This window comes from Scleropages formosus, chromosome 10 (assembly GCF_900964775.1).
Source record: "Scleropages formosus chromosome 10, fSclFor1.1, whole genome shotgun sequence".
NCBI classification, from domain to species: domain Eukaryota; kingdom Metazoa; phylum Chordata; class Actinopteri; order Osteoglossiformes; family Osteoglossidae; genus Scleropages; species Scleropages formosus.
Window position 1 is genome coordinate 16,137,466 of NC_041815.1, and position 17,907 is coordinate 16,155,372.

Sequence of the window (17,907 nt, forward strand, 5' to 3'; positions counted from 1 at the left end):
GACGCCCCCAGCGCCGCATCCACAGCACCCTCTGCGTCATCAGAAGCGTCCCCTGCTCCCTCGGCATCCCGAGGAGACCGATTTTCCTGCCATCGATGCCTGGTACCGGACAAGCAGGGAGACATGGCAGGTGGTGACAACCCATCTACAACAAAGCGCCCGCCAGTACAAGGAACAGGCCGACCGTCACCGTCGCACCGTCTCCTTTCATCCAGGCCAGTGGGTCAGGTTGTCCACCATGGACCTGAAAATGCGACTCCCCTCCCGGAAGCTCAGCCCAAGGTACATCGGCCCCTACAGGATCATCCATCAAATCAATCTAGTCACATATCGACTGCGACTGCCATCATCCCTCCGAGTCTGTCCCTCGTTTCACATATCCCTCCTCAAACCATATAAAGTGTTACACCTCCAGGCCCTTTAGGACTCGGGGCCCCCATCGCCAGTGCAGGTGGACGGGGCCCCGGCGTATTCGGTACAGGAGCTCCTCGACTCCCGTCACGGCCACATGCAATACCTGGTGGATTGGGAGGGGTGTGGCCTGGAGGAACATTGTTGGGTTCCTGCATCCGACATTCTCAACCCGTCCCTGATCTCCTCGTTCCACCAGGCCCATCCAGATCACCCCGCTTCCCGGCCCAGGGGGCATCCACGCCAGCCCAGGCAGATGGCTGGAGCCGCCCGTAAGGGTGGGGGGGAGTAATGTCACTGCACCTGACAGTAATCAAGGCCAGGGATAAAGGCAGTGCCGTCCCGGCACAAGATTGCGGAATCTTGCAACACCCTGGCTAGCAGATTCAGCATTTCATCCCTTGTACCCTGTTCCTCGTTCTCGTGTCTACCTGGCTTTCCACCTCTGCTTGCTTTCCCTTGTTCTGAGTACTGTCTTGCCCTCCCAACGACGTTTGCACCTCGATTGACCTATGCCTGTCCCTGACCACCGATTTTGCTCGCCTCTCAGCGTTGGATGGAATCAAGGATGACCTCACCCAAGCTTGGGTCCGAACCACCTACCTCCTGTATCCCATCCCTGACTGTGACATATGGACTGCTTGACTTGTACAGCACTGCTGAAGCTCCCTGACTCTTAAACCAAGCTGAACATACAGGTTAGAGAGCACTAAGGGGGGATTTAGTGTTTATTTTATAAAAATTAGTTTTTAACATTACTCTGTTGGTTTAAAACCAAAGACCATACTGAATTCACTCTAAACTAGTTTGCAGTTTTTATGTCAAATGACCTGCAAGATGCAATGTTGGAAGACAATGTACAGGTTAGCTGACACCTTCATCCAAGGTGACTTACTGCTATATGCTACACTAAACTCCTGGCAATCATTTACCCATCTATACACCAGAGCAACATAACACATACGTATTATGGGCAACGTAGAGTCACCAGTTGACTATGAAACACGGCTTTTAGACTGTGGGAGGAAACTGGTGCACTTAGACGAAAGCTATGGGAACATGTGGAGAAGACCAAAACTCCTCACGGACTGAGTGGGACTAAACCACATGCAGACGTTACTTATTACTTACCAACTCCTGTCTGTCTAACTCAGAACTTTTTCATATGTCACAGGGTCCAAAAATGAATGAAGAGGTGCAAAGGAGAGAACTAGAGAGAACATACAAAGCAACACCATGATGTTTTAGTGTTTTGGTTTCAATAATCTTCAAGATGGACAACTGCCTGCTCTGCTTTCGATTTGTTTTATTAATAAATGGACTTAAAGGACTTCACCTAATGAGTTAATCTTTTCCTGATGATGTAGAGAAGTGAGTTATCTTTGATGTGCACTGACCTTACACCTGTAAAGAGGTTACAGTTACAAGTTGCACCATGAACATTATATTTCTAAAGTGCTACTGTTTCAAACTGCGTATGACAATTCATCTCAGCAATGGCCTTTGCTTCACATATAAGTATTTGGTTTGTTTCAATACTAATGAAGTGATGTTACCACCAAAGTGACTCAGAGAATTCCTGCCTCACAGAAAAGACAAATGCAACATGTGCCTGTCAATCTCTTAGTGTTATTGTGGAAGATTCTTATGAGAACTGGCTATGCAGTTATCTGTTCAATCAGTGCTATGTGAATAAAACTTTACAATTTTTTGCAATGGTTTAATAAGAGCTGTCTTAGCTGAACTCATGTACTGTATATCTTTCAATCTGTCATAAACATTTGCCTTTGAGCTGTTGAGATATAACTCTTTTTTCGCATTTCAGCAAACCTTTTAACCTGAAGATTTTTCAGGGAACATGGTGAGTTTATATGTTAACTTGTCTCGAAGACAGCTGATCTTAAATTTTTGATATGATGTCATACTTCAAATTACTTCTATGCTTAATATACAACATTTTGTAACCTGGTAGAAACTGGATATGTAATTTTTTTCAGCTTCCCTGAAGGCCAGGTAAAAGCATAAAAACTGGACAACATATGGACAATCCAGGTCTGTTTCTTCTCTTCTAACATTATTTATGCTGTTACTTGCCATATTGTCATTCCTCTCTGACAACCACTTAAGAGCTTTTATTTTAAATGGATTAGTGTGTAATGTTTCACTAATAAGTTTATCTAGGCTGTGCCTTGGTGTTAGTGGATGAGGGATTGGAGGTCTCACCTAAACACGCATGCAGGCAAACTGACACAGATACACATAGCCTTCTACTAAAATTCGGAAATAGATTTCAGGTGTCCCAGGGAGTATTGTGATGTTATGTTTAACTGTGGAAGATATTGCTTTTTTAGGAAGAGCAATGAGGTGATGGGTCTGGCCATCATTCAGTCAAAATGTAAGGCTGTGGCAGAGGAGCAATAGTAGTGACTGGTCTTTCATATTGGCTTTGCTATCATTGTACTCTAATGTACTTTGTTGACCCCTGTCTTAATACTTCGTTACTTGCACATTTACAGGTCAGCATCACAGAGCTAGCGAGTAAGACATCTGACAAGAAATGTATTTTATCAGCATATCACCATACGGATCCAGAACCTTCTGTTCCTTGTATATGATGTGTTGCTGGGTTCATGCAAAGAGTTCTTCCACACCATGCAGGTGCAAGGTAATATGTTGGACCTACATCAAAACATTATCTCTGTTACATCTGCACAGTCTTCCTTAGTACTGAGAATAATGTAACGACCCGTGTTACTGGGAGTTTGAGCGGGAAACTGGGTTTCTTGTAAACAGGTGAATTGTGGGTAACATAGGATTGTATTTGACCAGTGTGGGAACTCATGGGGACTATACTGTTTGTCCCACAGCAACCCTAAGGATTCTAGTCCCTGAGGTGGCAAGGAGGCAATGTCTGGCACTAGCTATCTTCATTTGATTGTAAGATTTACACTAGTGTAAAGACATTTGTGTTATTAATACTGTTTATAGAAGTGTGGCACGTGCAGGTGGCCACCTGAAGAGGGGAGCAGAAAGGGAGGAGGGAGGAGGAGAATGTTCCCATCAACCTTTATTGAAACCTGCCTGGGCAGTAGGAAGGTGCATGACCCTGCCAGAGAGAATCCAGTCTGTTGGGAAATCAACATTTAAGCATGCAGAGGCAACTGAACAAACAGCAGAGCCACACAATCATACTCTCTGAACATTCTTTATGACGGTTTTCTAGCATGTGCTGGTTAACAAAATATTGTCAGTGTCAACTGGTCATACGAATGAAATAAAATTTTTAAAAAAATTCATGTGGGTTATATATTGCTTTCAGCAAGATTTTGCAACCTAGTCACTCAGTTTATCTGGATGACTGTTTTAAATTACATTCCCAGTGTAAATGTTGCAAACTGATGGCGAAGATTGTAGCAGTCAGTGCTCATACCTTTGGACGATGTTGCATGACAGCCATTGGAAGCTGTAATTTTTGCTTAGGTGCAATAATGAGAGATGAGGGAGGCCCTGAAGGGACCCAGAGGTAGTGTACTTGTGGTATAGAAAGAAAGATAACTGCTCATTAGTTAAAATATCTCACAGGCTTGGGACCACTAGTCACGCAGTCACACTCCCTGAACTTTATGTCAGGTTTTTAGCATGTGCTCCCCTGGAAATATGTTCCAGTGACATTCCTACTCAAAGCCACAAAATGCATTGCCGTTACAACTGTTCATCAACAAAACATGTCGATGTCACAAACAGACAATCCATCCCTCTGTGTTGCAACTACCTTGTGATAAGGATTAAAATAAAATTATAAATAAAAGTCCACCTCTCCTTAAAATGTACCTTCAATGACAATTTTATAATTCCAGGGCTTACTTAAGGACTTAGTCTTGGTAACTGTTCATTAATGAAGCATTGCTGGGGTCATGTACTAACAGAATGGGATAAAAATACATTTCTGCATATGCCTATATTATTTTTTGGAAAAAGCAGAATAATGAAGAGTAATGGTTAACAAAAGCGCTTTTGTCACATTATGAAGATCTTAAGTATGCCAATATGATTTCTTTTTCACGTCAACTGTTTTGTACATAAAAGTGTTTAGATATGCATTGAATTTATCTTGTGCTTGTTGTACTCATGAGTCTCTGGTGTCCTGACATGGATCTGTTTTGGTTGCTGGTTCCAGGTGGCAAAGTACTCAGTACCTGTATTGTTTGTACATTAGTCCTCCTGCCAGGCTTGGTTCCAGCAGGCTTGGACCACCCTTCTCCGTATCCCACGTGTCAGGTCCATTTCACACATATCCAGAACAGGAAGCAACACATGTTCATCCTTTCAGATGTGTGTCTCATGCTGTGGTACGCAGTACACCCTTCCCTTGTGTGTGTGTTTGTGTGAAAGGGTCCTCCCTCTAAGAAGCAGGAACAGAAGGGGGTGGCATTATGTTCCTCAAAGCCTAGCTATGGTGGCAAATGGACTGCGGATACTTTGCTGGGAAAATTGCTTCAGGGTGACTATTTACATTGCCCTGTATGTTCAAACTTTCCCTGTCTGTTGGTGGGAACAGGTCCATTATTAATGGAACAAATGACTTTGTTGGTTGAGTCATAACACAGCGTGGCCAGTGCATTCCAGGATACATGAACTCCTGAAATGCTTGTGACTGGAGAGGCTCTCCAGACAGCGGACAGTGGAATATCTCAGTAAGGCTGTGTTGTAGGATTGCTGCATGTCTGCCTTCGAGTACATTTCTCAAACTCGCAGGATGAGAGAGTGAAGGACAGGACTCTGTTGTGTGTCTTGCCTGTCCTGGAGAAACGCCACAGCTCAGCAAAACACTTCAGTGCCTTGCATGCCTGCAGATGTTCTCTCTCCCACGCATCGTCTGTCATGGTCCACGCTCATCCAGCACTTGCCGCTTTCCCGGATACTACAGCTGTGGGATGATGAAGGTCAGCAAAGAGGTCTGAAGAGAGGAAAAAAGAGAAAAACAAACATCCAGAGATAGACAAATTGAGATAAGCAAGGGTGTGCCCTGTGGTCTGTTTACCTGAACATAAACAAGCTTACTTCAATAGTGAGAGGAAAACTGCTAGATGATGACTATTCATACCCTGTTTAAAGTGAGGGTTTCAGAAACATACCACCACAGCATGTTTAAAAAAAAGAAAGTGAAAAAGCAGTTCAGGAATAGTAATAATTTGTAAAATTCTGCATGACATCTGTATCTGGAACTAATGAACTCGAGCCCAGGTGGTGTCGCCTCTGATCCTCGTGAACATCGTGCTTGTTCATTAAGACCACCACAGTTTTCGCCTTTCATTGAGTCAAAATGTTTCTTTCTTATTTAAACTACAAGGGTCAGGAAACTGCAGACTCACAAGGCTCTGAGAAGAATTCTGGAAATTTGGCGATGTAGGGCTAGTCATGGCCCTCAGCTGCTACTTGCTGTTCTGGTATTCTCTTATCTCGTTATTCTTTTAGCTAAAGCTCTACCGCAGTTAACTCAGTCTTACAAGTTCAATCATAATTCAGTCTTTGAGAAGAAGGGAAGTTGTGTCTTCATGGTAATAACATCCTGAAGGGTGGGAAGCTTCCGCTCACCCTATAATTCACCGCAACCTATGTCGACCTAAGTCAACCTAACTCCACCTCACTTAAATCCCTTTCAGTTCACTTCAGTCCACTTCATTCCATCTCACGCCAGCTCACCTTTCTGGTTAAGTGTAGTAGGAGGAAAAGGGTGGAAAAGTCCCACTTTTACTTTTGCCTTTGTTTCTGCAAATAGTACACAGGCAATTCGGTACAAGGGTAATAAAGGAAATTTGTTTTGTTCCCAGAAGGTAATAGCTTATATGGGATCCAGGAGTTGCTTACTTGAGGTCATACTTGCAATTTTGACAAATGGCTAAAACTAAAGTGTGGTGTATAATTGAATGAAAATGCTATGTTTTTAGTAATATATTAGCTGTAGCTCCAGTGTTATTTTATAAGCGAATTGGTCCTGTTACATGTGCAGCCAAGCTGGCTGTATTTCAATTAATAGTGATACAAGGAATGGGGGGGGGGGGGGGGCAGGTTTGGCTGGTGCCCGCTGTGTGGTGGGTCTGAGGCTCGAGTCCTGTTTGGGGTGCCTTGCGACAGACTGGCATCTTGTCCTGGGTGAGTCCCTTCCCCCTTCAGCCTTGTGCCCTGTGTTGCCAGGTAAGGCTCTGGCTCACCGCCACCCTGCTTGGGACAAGCAGTTGTTGACAATGGATGGTTGGATGGTGATAGAAGGAAGAGCTGGTAAGAATCAGAAACGTTTGTTAATGGATTTGTCTTTACAGTGTGATACTTATTATGCAAAAGTATATGTGGCCTTTCTGCATTAATATCAATATTAGTCCATAACTTTCAGCCCAAATTCTTTTTTTCATGTTGTGTTCCTCTTACAGCTTAATTTTTTTGGTCTTATTCTGTATTTCACTTGAATACTTTAACCAAATTACAGTTTTCAGAGAAAAATATGAAGTAGCTCATCTGTGATGACAATCTGTTGTCTTCAGAGTCAAATATGTAATATTAACAATCAACATTCAATCATTTTTTTAAGAATCATAAGTAAAATGGAGTAAATATCACACCACTGATTCAAAGTGTGAGTTAACTTTTATAAATTTGGGTGGCGCTTTCTGTGACGAGGCATTTCATGATCCTGGTTCACCAAAGTCGACTCCGGTAGCACACTCTCTGCATACCTGAGCACTTCAGAACATTCTATTCGGAAAACAGCAAACGCGTCCATTTGAAAAAATATATATTTTTTGAAACGAAGCACACGTGTGCTTGGAATGAGCTGGAGAAATATTTTTATATTTTTTCTGAAAAAAAGGAAAAAACTCAGGGCTAATCTTTCCATCCTGGCACATTTATAAGGACCATAAATAACCTGCTCAGTCCGGTTCCCGATCTTTCTGTGTGCCTCAGACTCGGCACTTTTGGAAACACTGTTCGTGAGCCAACAATTTCTTTTCTTTTTTAAATAATTCTTAATCTCCTCTTCCGTGGTTACAATATGTCTAGTGGGTAGCACAGTGTCCGGTGTATGACATGGTTGAGCCAGATGTTAGAGCTGTCAGGGCCAAACTGGACCTGCAGATCTCTGAATGTGGAGCCCATCATATTGGACATGCTGCCTGAAGATGATTCATTGGGTGCTACCGCCTCACTCAGATACCGAAATCAAATTTCTGTGCCAGAACATGAAAGCGCCATCCAACTGCTATCAGAACCATTTGCATTTGGAAGTTAAACCTTACAGTTTGTTTATTAGGATCAGATCACAAAAAGCAATATATCTGTTCTTCTGTTTAGGACTAAATGTTACTTGATGTACAATGAATATATACAGTAATAAGGGGCTGAGGCTTGTGAGTCTCAGTTTATATTGCATTAATTTTGAAGTAAACTGCTTTCTTTTCGAAAAGATGTTAATTCCCTACACTGATTCTTCTGTTGCAAGAAATTCACAAAGGCCTGTTCTGTTAAGATGCATGACCTAAAACATAAAAAAGTGCCAGTTTTACTAGGACATCTATGAGACTACATTGATCTTTCCCATGTGAACACATTGTGGTATGTCAATGTACAGGTTTGCTGGCCTACGCTGTACAGTTGTATACCTGAAAAGTGTCTATTGTAAGGAATTTGAGCCCAGCAAGATGTAGAACTTAGCTATTCATATGCACAGACATCTCAGGCTTATCTAATACCTCAGCTGTACCTTAATAATTTCTCATTCATGAGAATGTGTTGGATATGCCTTGCCTTGTTGGTCTTGCAATTCCCATTTCATTGTCACTTTCCATTGAAATAAGGTTGGTAAGATCTCATCAAACGAGAGATGGTACTCTGAATTAAATTAAAACCAAAGCAAAGGCTCACATTGCATTCTCACAAGTGGAAAGTCTTCATATCCCAATGCGGGAGAAGGTCATGGAAAGTGTTTGGGTTCCAAATTTTAAATGAAACCCAGCTAATCCCACAAGCAGTATTTAATTAGAAGGTGCTGTCTCTGCCATATGTATAAAGTTGTACTATGTCTTCTGAAAGTCAAGACAAGTTAGGGCTTACTTTGGCTGTTATTGATGTTGAGTTAATACATGACCCAAAAAAACAGTTCAAACCAATAGTGAGACCATATATTGACATCATGTCATGTATCTATACACATACCTTCATACATGAGCACTGCATTCTCATTGTAATTTATTTAGAGCATTTACTGATTGGTTTAATGCAATTTGTGATTGGGATAGATTTTTCTAATTCTACATTTTTCCTCTTAATAAAGTTTTTTGCAGGTTTCAAAATGCATAACTTGCTAGCAAGATTTAATGTAGCTACAACGAACACAAATATAATTTTACTGTTTGACTCCTTCTACTTAAGGAGGCTGAGGTCCTTCCTAGGTGGTAGGACCCAAATGGGCCATTAAGTATGAAGTTTTTATTATACATTTTGGTGCCAGAGAGCATCGAACCATATGGAAACTTTGTAGGCAATCCACTTTCAAAGATCCAGAACTGTGACTTGTGTGACTATCTGTTTTTTGAGTTAGGGGCAGCTGATAGCGTAGTGGTTAGAGCTGCTGCCTTGGGATCCCATGGTTCGAATCCCACCTAATGCTTTAGTACCCTTAAGCAAGGTACTATAAATTACTCTAGTAAAATTACCCAGCTGTATAAATGGGTGAATAATTGTAGGTATCCTAACATTGTAAGTCACTTCGGAGGAAAATTAATAAATGTAGCTAAGGCAAGTGGATCCTGGGACATTGTGTGTTCATGGGCTGGCCTCAGGTTTGTAAATTATTTTGTTATTTCTTAATTATTTTTAAGTGGACTTGTTGGTCCAGGGGCCAGTCATCTTCTGGCCCTCTCAAATGAAGAGGGGAGACATTGAGGAAACACTAAAGGCAATCCAATGATGGCATTTTGGAAGAGACGCAAACAAAGAGATAAAAGTTGGTGTCCTTAAAATCAGAAACACATTTTGTTCTACTCCTCAACCTGTGCACACCAAACCCTGTTACTGGAAAGGGCCCAACCTAGCATCCCAACAAGCGATCAGTCTGCAGTTGTATATTGGTGATGTGAGCCATAACTGAATTTTCATTTCCGTGACAACAGGATTATGTAGCATGTCACTGCTGCTTTGAGAGGTCATATATATCTGATGTGTGCATATTTATGCAAACATCAAAATATACACATATATAAATGTACACATTTTATTAGTTGTGTATTTGACTGTATGTTGTGTACTAGATATATGATTCTTAAATTATATACTGAGTACATAACATACAATCATATACACATTAAAAATTTGAACAGAATGATCAGTACAATGTAGTCCTGTTCTCATTTAGTCATTTTCATACATTTCCATATATTTCTTCCTTAAGCCTAGGCCTCCTCAACCTGATATGATCATGTGCTCCTGGGCTCAAGCTCCCTGCTTACCAGTGTACCTGTCTCAAAACAGGTAAGAAACGGGTTTTGTTTTGCACACAAAGCAGGAGATCCACCAAGAAGCCTGTGCATTCAGAAAAATTTCCTGAAACAGGGCTACTACAGGCTACGGCTATGAAAAGGGGAAAGGAAGAGCACTGGAAACTTAGCTCCCATACATTTAATGCACCTGCTTGTAATTCAGTGTACTTTCTCTGTGGACTTCATGTCACACCCATTGGAGAGAGAAACTGGGCCAGCTTCATTGCATCTTAAGTTATCTATGCTATTTCTATGGACAGATTACTTGTTTAAACCCAGCTGTAAATAATATGCCCCTTTCTCCATTCCAATTAAAGAGATGAATAGATGGAAAATCTAGAAGATCAATCCAAGGAAAACATCTATGGCAATTTATGTCCCCGTAGAGCTGTGGTGTGTTTAGTTTGTCATTGCAGGGACTCAGGGTGTTGGACCAAGCCCAGAGCTTTCAATTACGTATCTGTTTTACGGCTGCTCTCCTGTTGTTATTAATTACTTTGATGTGAAATGAACTGTACAGTACATTTCATTTCTTGCAGATCTGTTTGCTTGTAAGCCGGAGAGCTTGGAGAGGAAAAAATGCAGAGCCGAAAGAAAAGAAAGAGATAAACCATTTGTCACTGCACACAAATTTAAATTCCAAGTTGTGACAATAATATTTACATAATTCCGCGGTCTTGAAATGGCCAGATAACATGTCAGAGTGAACCACATTTTCTCACAAGTTTTATTTCTGAAAATGTGAATAAAGATAACTGGTTTATTGCGTCACCACCATTGTGCCACCTGGTAAAAATAGCTTCACCAAATTCTGTTGTGTCCTTTGGTTTTCAGCGAATGTCACTGATATGAGTGTAAATGCCTGTAGATTGTGAATAAGCTAATTAAAAATGTAATAATGTAAAAGAATAGTACAGACAAGATTACGAAAAAACTTACTATTCTTTCTTATATGCTGTGTTTTTATGTCACACTAATTTTTGCCACCACATCTCCTGTGGTTTCTCTAGCCTGTATCTTCACAAAAAATGAGGATTAAAGTGATTTTAAAAAGCATTAAAATCTTTAAAGACTTTTTTTGATATTCACATTGATTCATTATCGATAACCTTTTGTCTAATGTTGGCTCATCGTTGTTTGTAGCCTATTGTGGAAGCATAACATTGCAGCCAGGGCGTGCGTTGAGCGCTGCGCACAGAGTATTATGACCATTATAGGACAATCGAATTCTGATTCTACCGAATGTATGTCTGCGGAAGGAAAGTGCGTTATCCAGAGGAAATCCATGTGAAAATGGGGAGGTCATTCAAACTCCACACAGACCAAGTCTGATTCAAAACTACTTCAGACCGCACAGCCCAGAAGATTTGAAGTACAAGTGATAAAATCTGTGTTCCACTGTGCTTCCATAAATGAGACAATTTAAATGACACTGATGATCAGTTTTCTATGTATATGTACAAGTTCTAAAGCGCAGTAAATGAGACAAACACATACAGCTAAAGGATTGTAAAAAACATAATTTGAATTACTTTCTGAGAATTAATCTACAAACTATATTGTTGGGAAATGTATCCCATAAAATACTGCAATAATGCCGATAACTTCAAAATCTGGACCTTTGGGCCTAATTGAACAAGTGATCCCTGAACATTGATTGATTACTTATTTTGAGTTTCTATCATATAGATTGCATTATAATTATAAAAATGTTTTATTGCTATTTTTCTAAAGAAAATATACTACATTTCTACATAAAATTTAGCATGCTAGTTGCATCTTACATTTAGATTGAATGATTTAGCAGACATTTCTCCAAGGCGAATTCCAGTGAACACTATGTAGCAGTATCAGCCCACACCAGTTCATTCAAGGTGACTTACAATGTTTGATACACTACTTACAATGAGTCACTAATCTACACACCAGTGAAACACAGTCTCTACCACATCCACACACTGTGGGCATTTTAGAGTCATCACTTCACTTGAAAGCATGTTTCTGGACAGTGGGAGGAAAGCCACACAAAAAAAGGGGAGAGCAAGCAAACTTCACACAGACCGAGCGGGGATCAAACCCACATCCTTTCATTCCACCCAGGCGCTGCGAGACAACAGTCCTACTCTCTGCACCACCACGCTGTCCACAAGTACAAATGTACATCTGACATAAAAATGTGAAATACATGTTACAGGCTCACACATTGTTCTAAACTGTATGACACTGCAGCTGCTGGGTTTGATGAAATATTTTCCTGGTGTGGATGGGGGGCTCATAGCTTCTCTGTGTAGAAGGTGATTACATGTTCCTGTGCTAAGATCCAATACTAGACACAATAATTGGATTTGCAATTTCATTCTTTCCACTACAGCTAAGTATGTAACTCTCTACCTCTCCTTGGAAAAAAAATGTCTATTCAGTTACAAATGGAAAAATGAGATTTCATGGCAGGCTCAAGTCAGCCTTCCACATACGCATGATGTGAACAGTCAGACATTCTCACAAAGTTTCAGAGAGGAATCAGAATCACCACTTGTACATTAATAACAATGATTAGGACTACACTCAGCGGTTGATTTTCTTACTTCCTATAATAAACGTTCAAGTCATTGCACATGTATTTTTCCTTTAAAAAAAAACATACCTGCATGTCTAGTCATATTGTCTGGAGTTGTCTATCACTATTTTTTATTGTAACATTAAATGATATGGTCCAAAGGTAGGATTCTGAAGATGGCAGAGGTCAGAACCATTCAAAGACAGTCTGCGATGCCATATAAGAGCAATTCTGATACCAGTTTTGTATTTTATATATCAAGGCACTGCTTCATTAGCATCAGTGTGATATGGAATATCTGCTGTTTTAGCTGTTTGCATATATAATTAGATTTTTCTTTTCAATTATTCCATTACGAGGGACAACCGAATGTATTATAAAATCCCTTGTTGTAGTCTAAACAGAGAAACTGAAAAATATAGAAATGTTTACTCTTTTTCAGTTTCATAATCATAAGTGAATTTCATGAGTCAACATTTCTGTGTAGACAAGATCGAACTTATTTTTCAGAGTTTTGCACAGCTGGAGGCAAACTGCAGAAGACTGTACGCTAAGAACTCACTAAAAGGGGTGAAGAGATGACTGAAAAGAGTGGGTATGTAAGCTGACTATGGCAAGAGAGCAACTCCCTATAACACTGCCTGCTTGGAATCAAAAGTACTGATTCCATTCCTGTTAGGCCTTTACGCATATAACACAGAAATGCAGGTTGCACTGGGGAAAATAATAGTTTATGCTGATCCTGGAAAAATTAAGTGAGTTTACACTTGGACAATCTTGATCATTTTGCCTGGTTTATTTAAACGCTTGGTTTTCCGTTGACAACATCAATCCCATTTTGCAAATGTCACAGTGCACTGGTTTTGGGTGGTCCCTGGTTTTAACGTTTAACCACCTGTGTCACTGAACATAACTCACAACTATTACAACAGAGTAGCTCTGTTACTTTTCTAGAAGCAGAGATGATCAACAGACACATTGCCCATTCAGCCCAAGGAACCTCCTTTTGCAGTGTTAATATCCCAAGTCAGCCTGACCAGCCCTTGGCTCGTGTTCTGCTCACTACCAACTCACACTGTCTTCGCAACAGTTGCACAACTTGGCTATGTAAATAAATCATAACTATTTACAGTTCAATTTCCACTCCTACTCCTAAGGGAGCCGTAGAGTGGCAGACATTACTGCATTTTTTCAGCCTCATTGACAATGGCTAATTTTATTAGAACAGCACATTTCATATATTGAAAAGATATTTTTTCCATTAGTTAAAACTGTGTATTTAAGATTACACTGATAGTAGTTCAGAGCATTAATTTGAGCAAAAGTAACTTGATACCTGAGTAATTTTTACCGTGATTTTTTTTCCTCTTTACTCAACTAAATTTACTTATTTTTGTTGTTTTTTAATTTGTAAGTAATAGTAATTTTGCCTGAGTACTGTTTCTGGCTATCCATCTCAGGTTCTAGTACTTCAGATAAATGATTATAATCAAGGAATAGTATAAATGATGATCACAGGTAATGCTTGAAGAGCTGTATTTCTGAATGAAAGGTTAGGCCAAAGGAGAAGCCTTGCTGTATCAACAAGGGGAGACATTATTTTTAACCTGAATTTCTTCTGTAAAATATCCAGATGTAAAAAGAGAGTTGTGTTAGCTACTTGGGGTAATGGCATTTACTAAGTAGTTGAATAAGGAATAATGAAAACAATAAAATTATAACTCACCTCATTCCTTTTTAACCCTGATGTCTCAAAAGATGAATGTGGGAACTGGGTTGGTCACCTTTTGAGCCCAAGTCATGGTTTTAATTCATAGTTCCCACGTATGACTTGTATGTTCACAATAAGAATTTATATTAATAAACAGTATAAAATTTTACATGGGAAAAATTACACAGAGAAGTTCACAGCGCTTAAATATTTGCACAGACGGGTGAAGGCAGGTTCTAACAATACGAGTACTTTCAAACATCTTCTTGAAGCTCATTAAAGCTAATTTATGTTGGAAGTGTGGTAACTTCAGGCTAAATACAGTCAGTGTCTACATGAAAATGTGTCTGGTTTTTCTGTGCTTAGGGAATATAAAACCCAGATTTGGAAGAAGTTCCATGAGTCATTTTGGGAAAGCTGTGACAGACATTTCAGGTGTCACACCAATTGGAGGCGGACCCGACCCTGATGCAAGCACTTCAAGGCACACTTGCACCTGATCACCATCAATAGGACATGGAAAAAGGCATCACCCTCACCAGGACTCACTGCGAAACCTCAACAGAGCATATGTTATATTTCATCTAAAAACAACCTGCCTAGTTGCCTGTGCTATGTCCTACCTGGCTGTGTCCTTTCCTAGAAAGTGTTTCGTCTGCGTCATCATCTTGGAGGATCCATATTTCACTGGTGGTTCACAAAAAATTCTTATAAACTCTGCACCTGGGTTCTACTGTACCCCAGTGTCTGAGTGGTCTGTGACACCAGGTGACAAAAAGAACAAAAGTTCAGAAGACTCAACTTCAAAAAGAACTTGCTCCCATAGGGTTGTCAGAAAGCCATGCCCCTCACAATTCATTCTCAAAAAAAAGTGTACCCCTGATCTCATGATGAACAAGAGACTGACCCCAGGGGCAGCAGAACCATTCATAATGACAACTTGCCTGAAAATCAAAGTCTTCCACTGACGTCATTATACAGATGGAGATCTTCTTAATACCATGAAAAGGAGTTCTCTGTAACCCCCTCCTAATGGAAAATGACTCTTGTTAATACAGAATGGAACCTGTTTTTTAACACCAGCACACTTTGTCTTATCAATATTGTGTTGTGTTATACAATAGGACTGGCATTTATAACTATTGCTTCTACAGGCACAATACTCATCAAAAGAATGATGCCTTTGCACAGACATCTATAAATATGAGTGATGCAAAGTCCTCATGTGGTTGTGTCAGTGATTTTCCTGATTCATGAAATGTGTTCCTTTGCTTTGTTTAAATTTGGTATCATCAGACCGAAACTAAACAGCTACCACGCTGAAAATTTTGTTTTAATGCTTGTTCAGTTCAACTAAGTTCAGTAAAAACAAACAGAAATTATTCAACTGAAAACTTAGGTTCAAAGCAGCCTGTTCTTATTGTAATAAGTCTTTTTCAATTACAAATGGAAAAAAAAAACTGAAAATATTTGGTTGATTTGTACTAAGGGCAGGGTAACAAGATCCAGTGAGTTTTAATGGATAACAGTGAATAATGACAGCATTCAACAGAGGTTACAGTTGAGAACATGACTGAAAGATCTGTGTCTTTGGATAAGCTGTGCTGATGTCTGGATTTGGGCCTTGGTCCTGTGGACTTGGACCCGAGTGCTGGAGCCATTTGGGAATGGAAAGCAATGATAGGGAGAGAATGTTAGAGACTTTTAGTAAAGATGGAACAAAACAACGCCAATTGTTTTCACACCTGCCTGCTGTAATGTAATCAAAGGAAGAAGCCAGACAACAACATTTTCAGAGGATACTTTTGTTAATTATCTTACTGTCAGTACTCATCACATTTTATTTACCTCTCAAAGTAGGACGTCTCAATACTCTGCATCTAAGTTGTGAACACATAAAACTTTTCTACCGTTGAAATAAAAACCTGGCCTACCTACCACCGTCTGGCTAAAATAAGAAAAATTGTCTCAAACTGCAACAGATACTTTGTGAAAATATAAAAATGCTTAGTCATGGTTTTGTAAAAGTGATTTACTTTCCTTGTAGTCATCGACTACTCTCCCACTTCTTGATCCACTCATTTTAAGCTCCTCTTGATGCAGAGTTTCAACATGTGCTCTGATTCCCTTTGTGTGCACATATATTGGGCTGTTTTCTTTTGTAAACATGGCACCTGGTCTATACAGAGCTTAGGAAGTGAACCATCACTGCCAGTGAGATTGAGCAAGACAGTTGCTTGTCCAACGGCACTCTTCCAATTTATAGAACTGACGCCAGTCAGATTCCACAGATGCCCGTGGCTCCTGAGCTGCCTTCCCAGCCTAAGACCAATGAGACAGACACATGGTTGCCATATGGGCTTAGCAGACAGCCATTTTGCCCTATAATTTTCAAATGTTGCAAGAAATCAGCTACTAACTGCAGAAAACTCATTTTCTTTACATGCACTGAATTTTTTACAAGACTAATGTTTAGATTGGAGTGATTAAATTAGTGGAATAAGTCTTTCAGATTTTAGGCACTTAGCAACCCCAGAGTAAGACCGGATGAACTCTTCCTTGATGACAAACTGAGGTTATTTTAAGTTATATGGACACTGTACAGTTGTATGGGTGCTATGTTGAGACTAGCAGCTCCCGCAATTAAATGTCAGTACAGTTCAACACCATGACCCAGAGATTATAGTACTTCGAACACCCTGATTTTATTATTGAATGTTAATCAGTATCACTGTATGCACATGTATCCCTTGGTTTTAAAATGCATCAAACTGAGAGTAGTAACAGCACACATAATAACCTCTGAGTGTTTGTATAAACAAGCTGTTACAAATGTTGCACGTTATAAATGTTCACTGTATTACTATAATCAGATACTGCTTTGAAAATATAAATATTACAGAACAATGGTTAAACATGTAATGCTGTTTGCTGCCAAACTGAATACCAGTACGTCAAGTATAAACAAGTGCGTGATTTAAAAGCTCCTGAAGCTGTATGCTGCTTAATGTGCGGTATGTCTTCTTTCACTTTGGATTGGAGCCATCGAACAGAAAGATGCCTCAGACTGCTTGAATTGAATGAATGGAAAGTAACATAGCTCTGTTTTAAATTGAGAAGGTTGAGGAAGGTGGCCAATGGTTGTATACCTGTTAGATGACTTTAAATTACAAGAAGCTGTCCCATAAATGTGGAGGGAGGGGCAAGACTAGTTCTTGATCAGTATCTAGTGACCAAAAAATTGTTTGATACTGGGATCACCAGGTGGCATCATTTGCTGTGGAAATACTGACTTGACATGTGACATAGGCCGATAAACAGCACACTTTTCAGTGCTCAAGGGATGGAAATCTCCATTCGTACCGTTAAATTCAGTCCCTCCCCTGTCCTTCACAGCCAGCTCTGTCTCGAGTCAAATGACGCCTAAAACAAAATTTTCTCCACAAAACTTATTTTGTGTGATATGCTAAGTTGAATCAATTGGCGTGTTCTCCATTAACAACACTGAATATTTATTCTCACAGAGTTCTTCAGAAACTGGCATCACAATAGCAAAACGGTGAAAACCTCTTGATGTGTAAATATCAAGCTTCAAAATGTTCCAAACACTTACGACAAAGAAGCTAAAACAGGACTAATAAAAACACATTATTAAAATTGTACAATTCACAGGGATATATTTAAGGACTAGAAGGAAA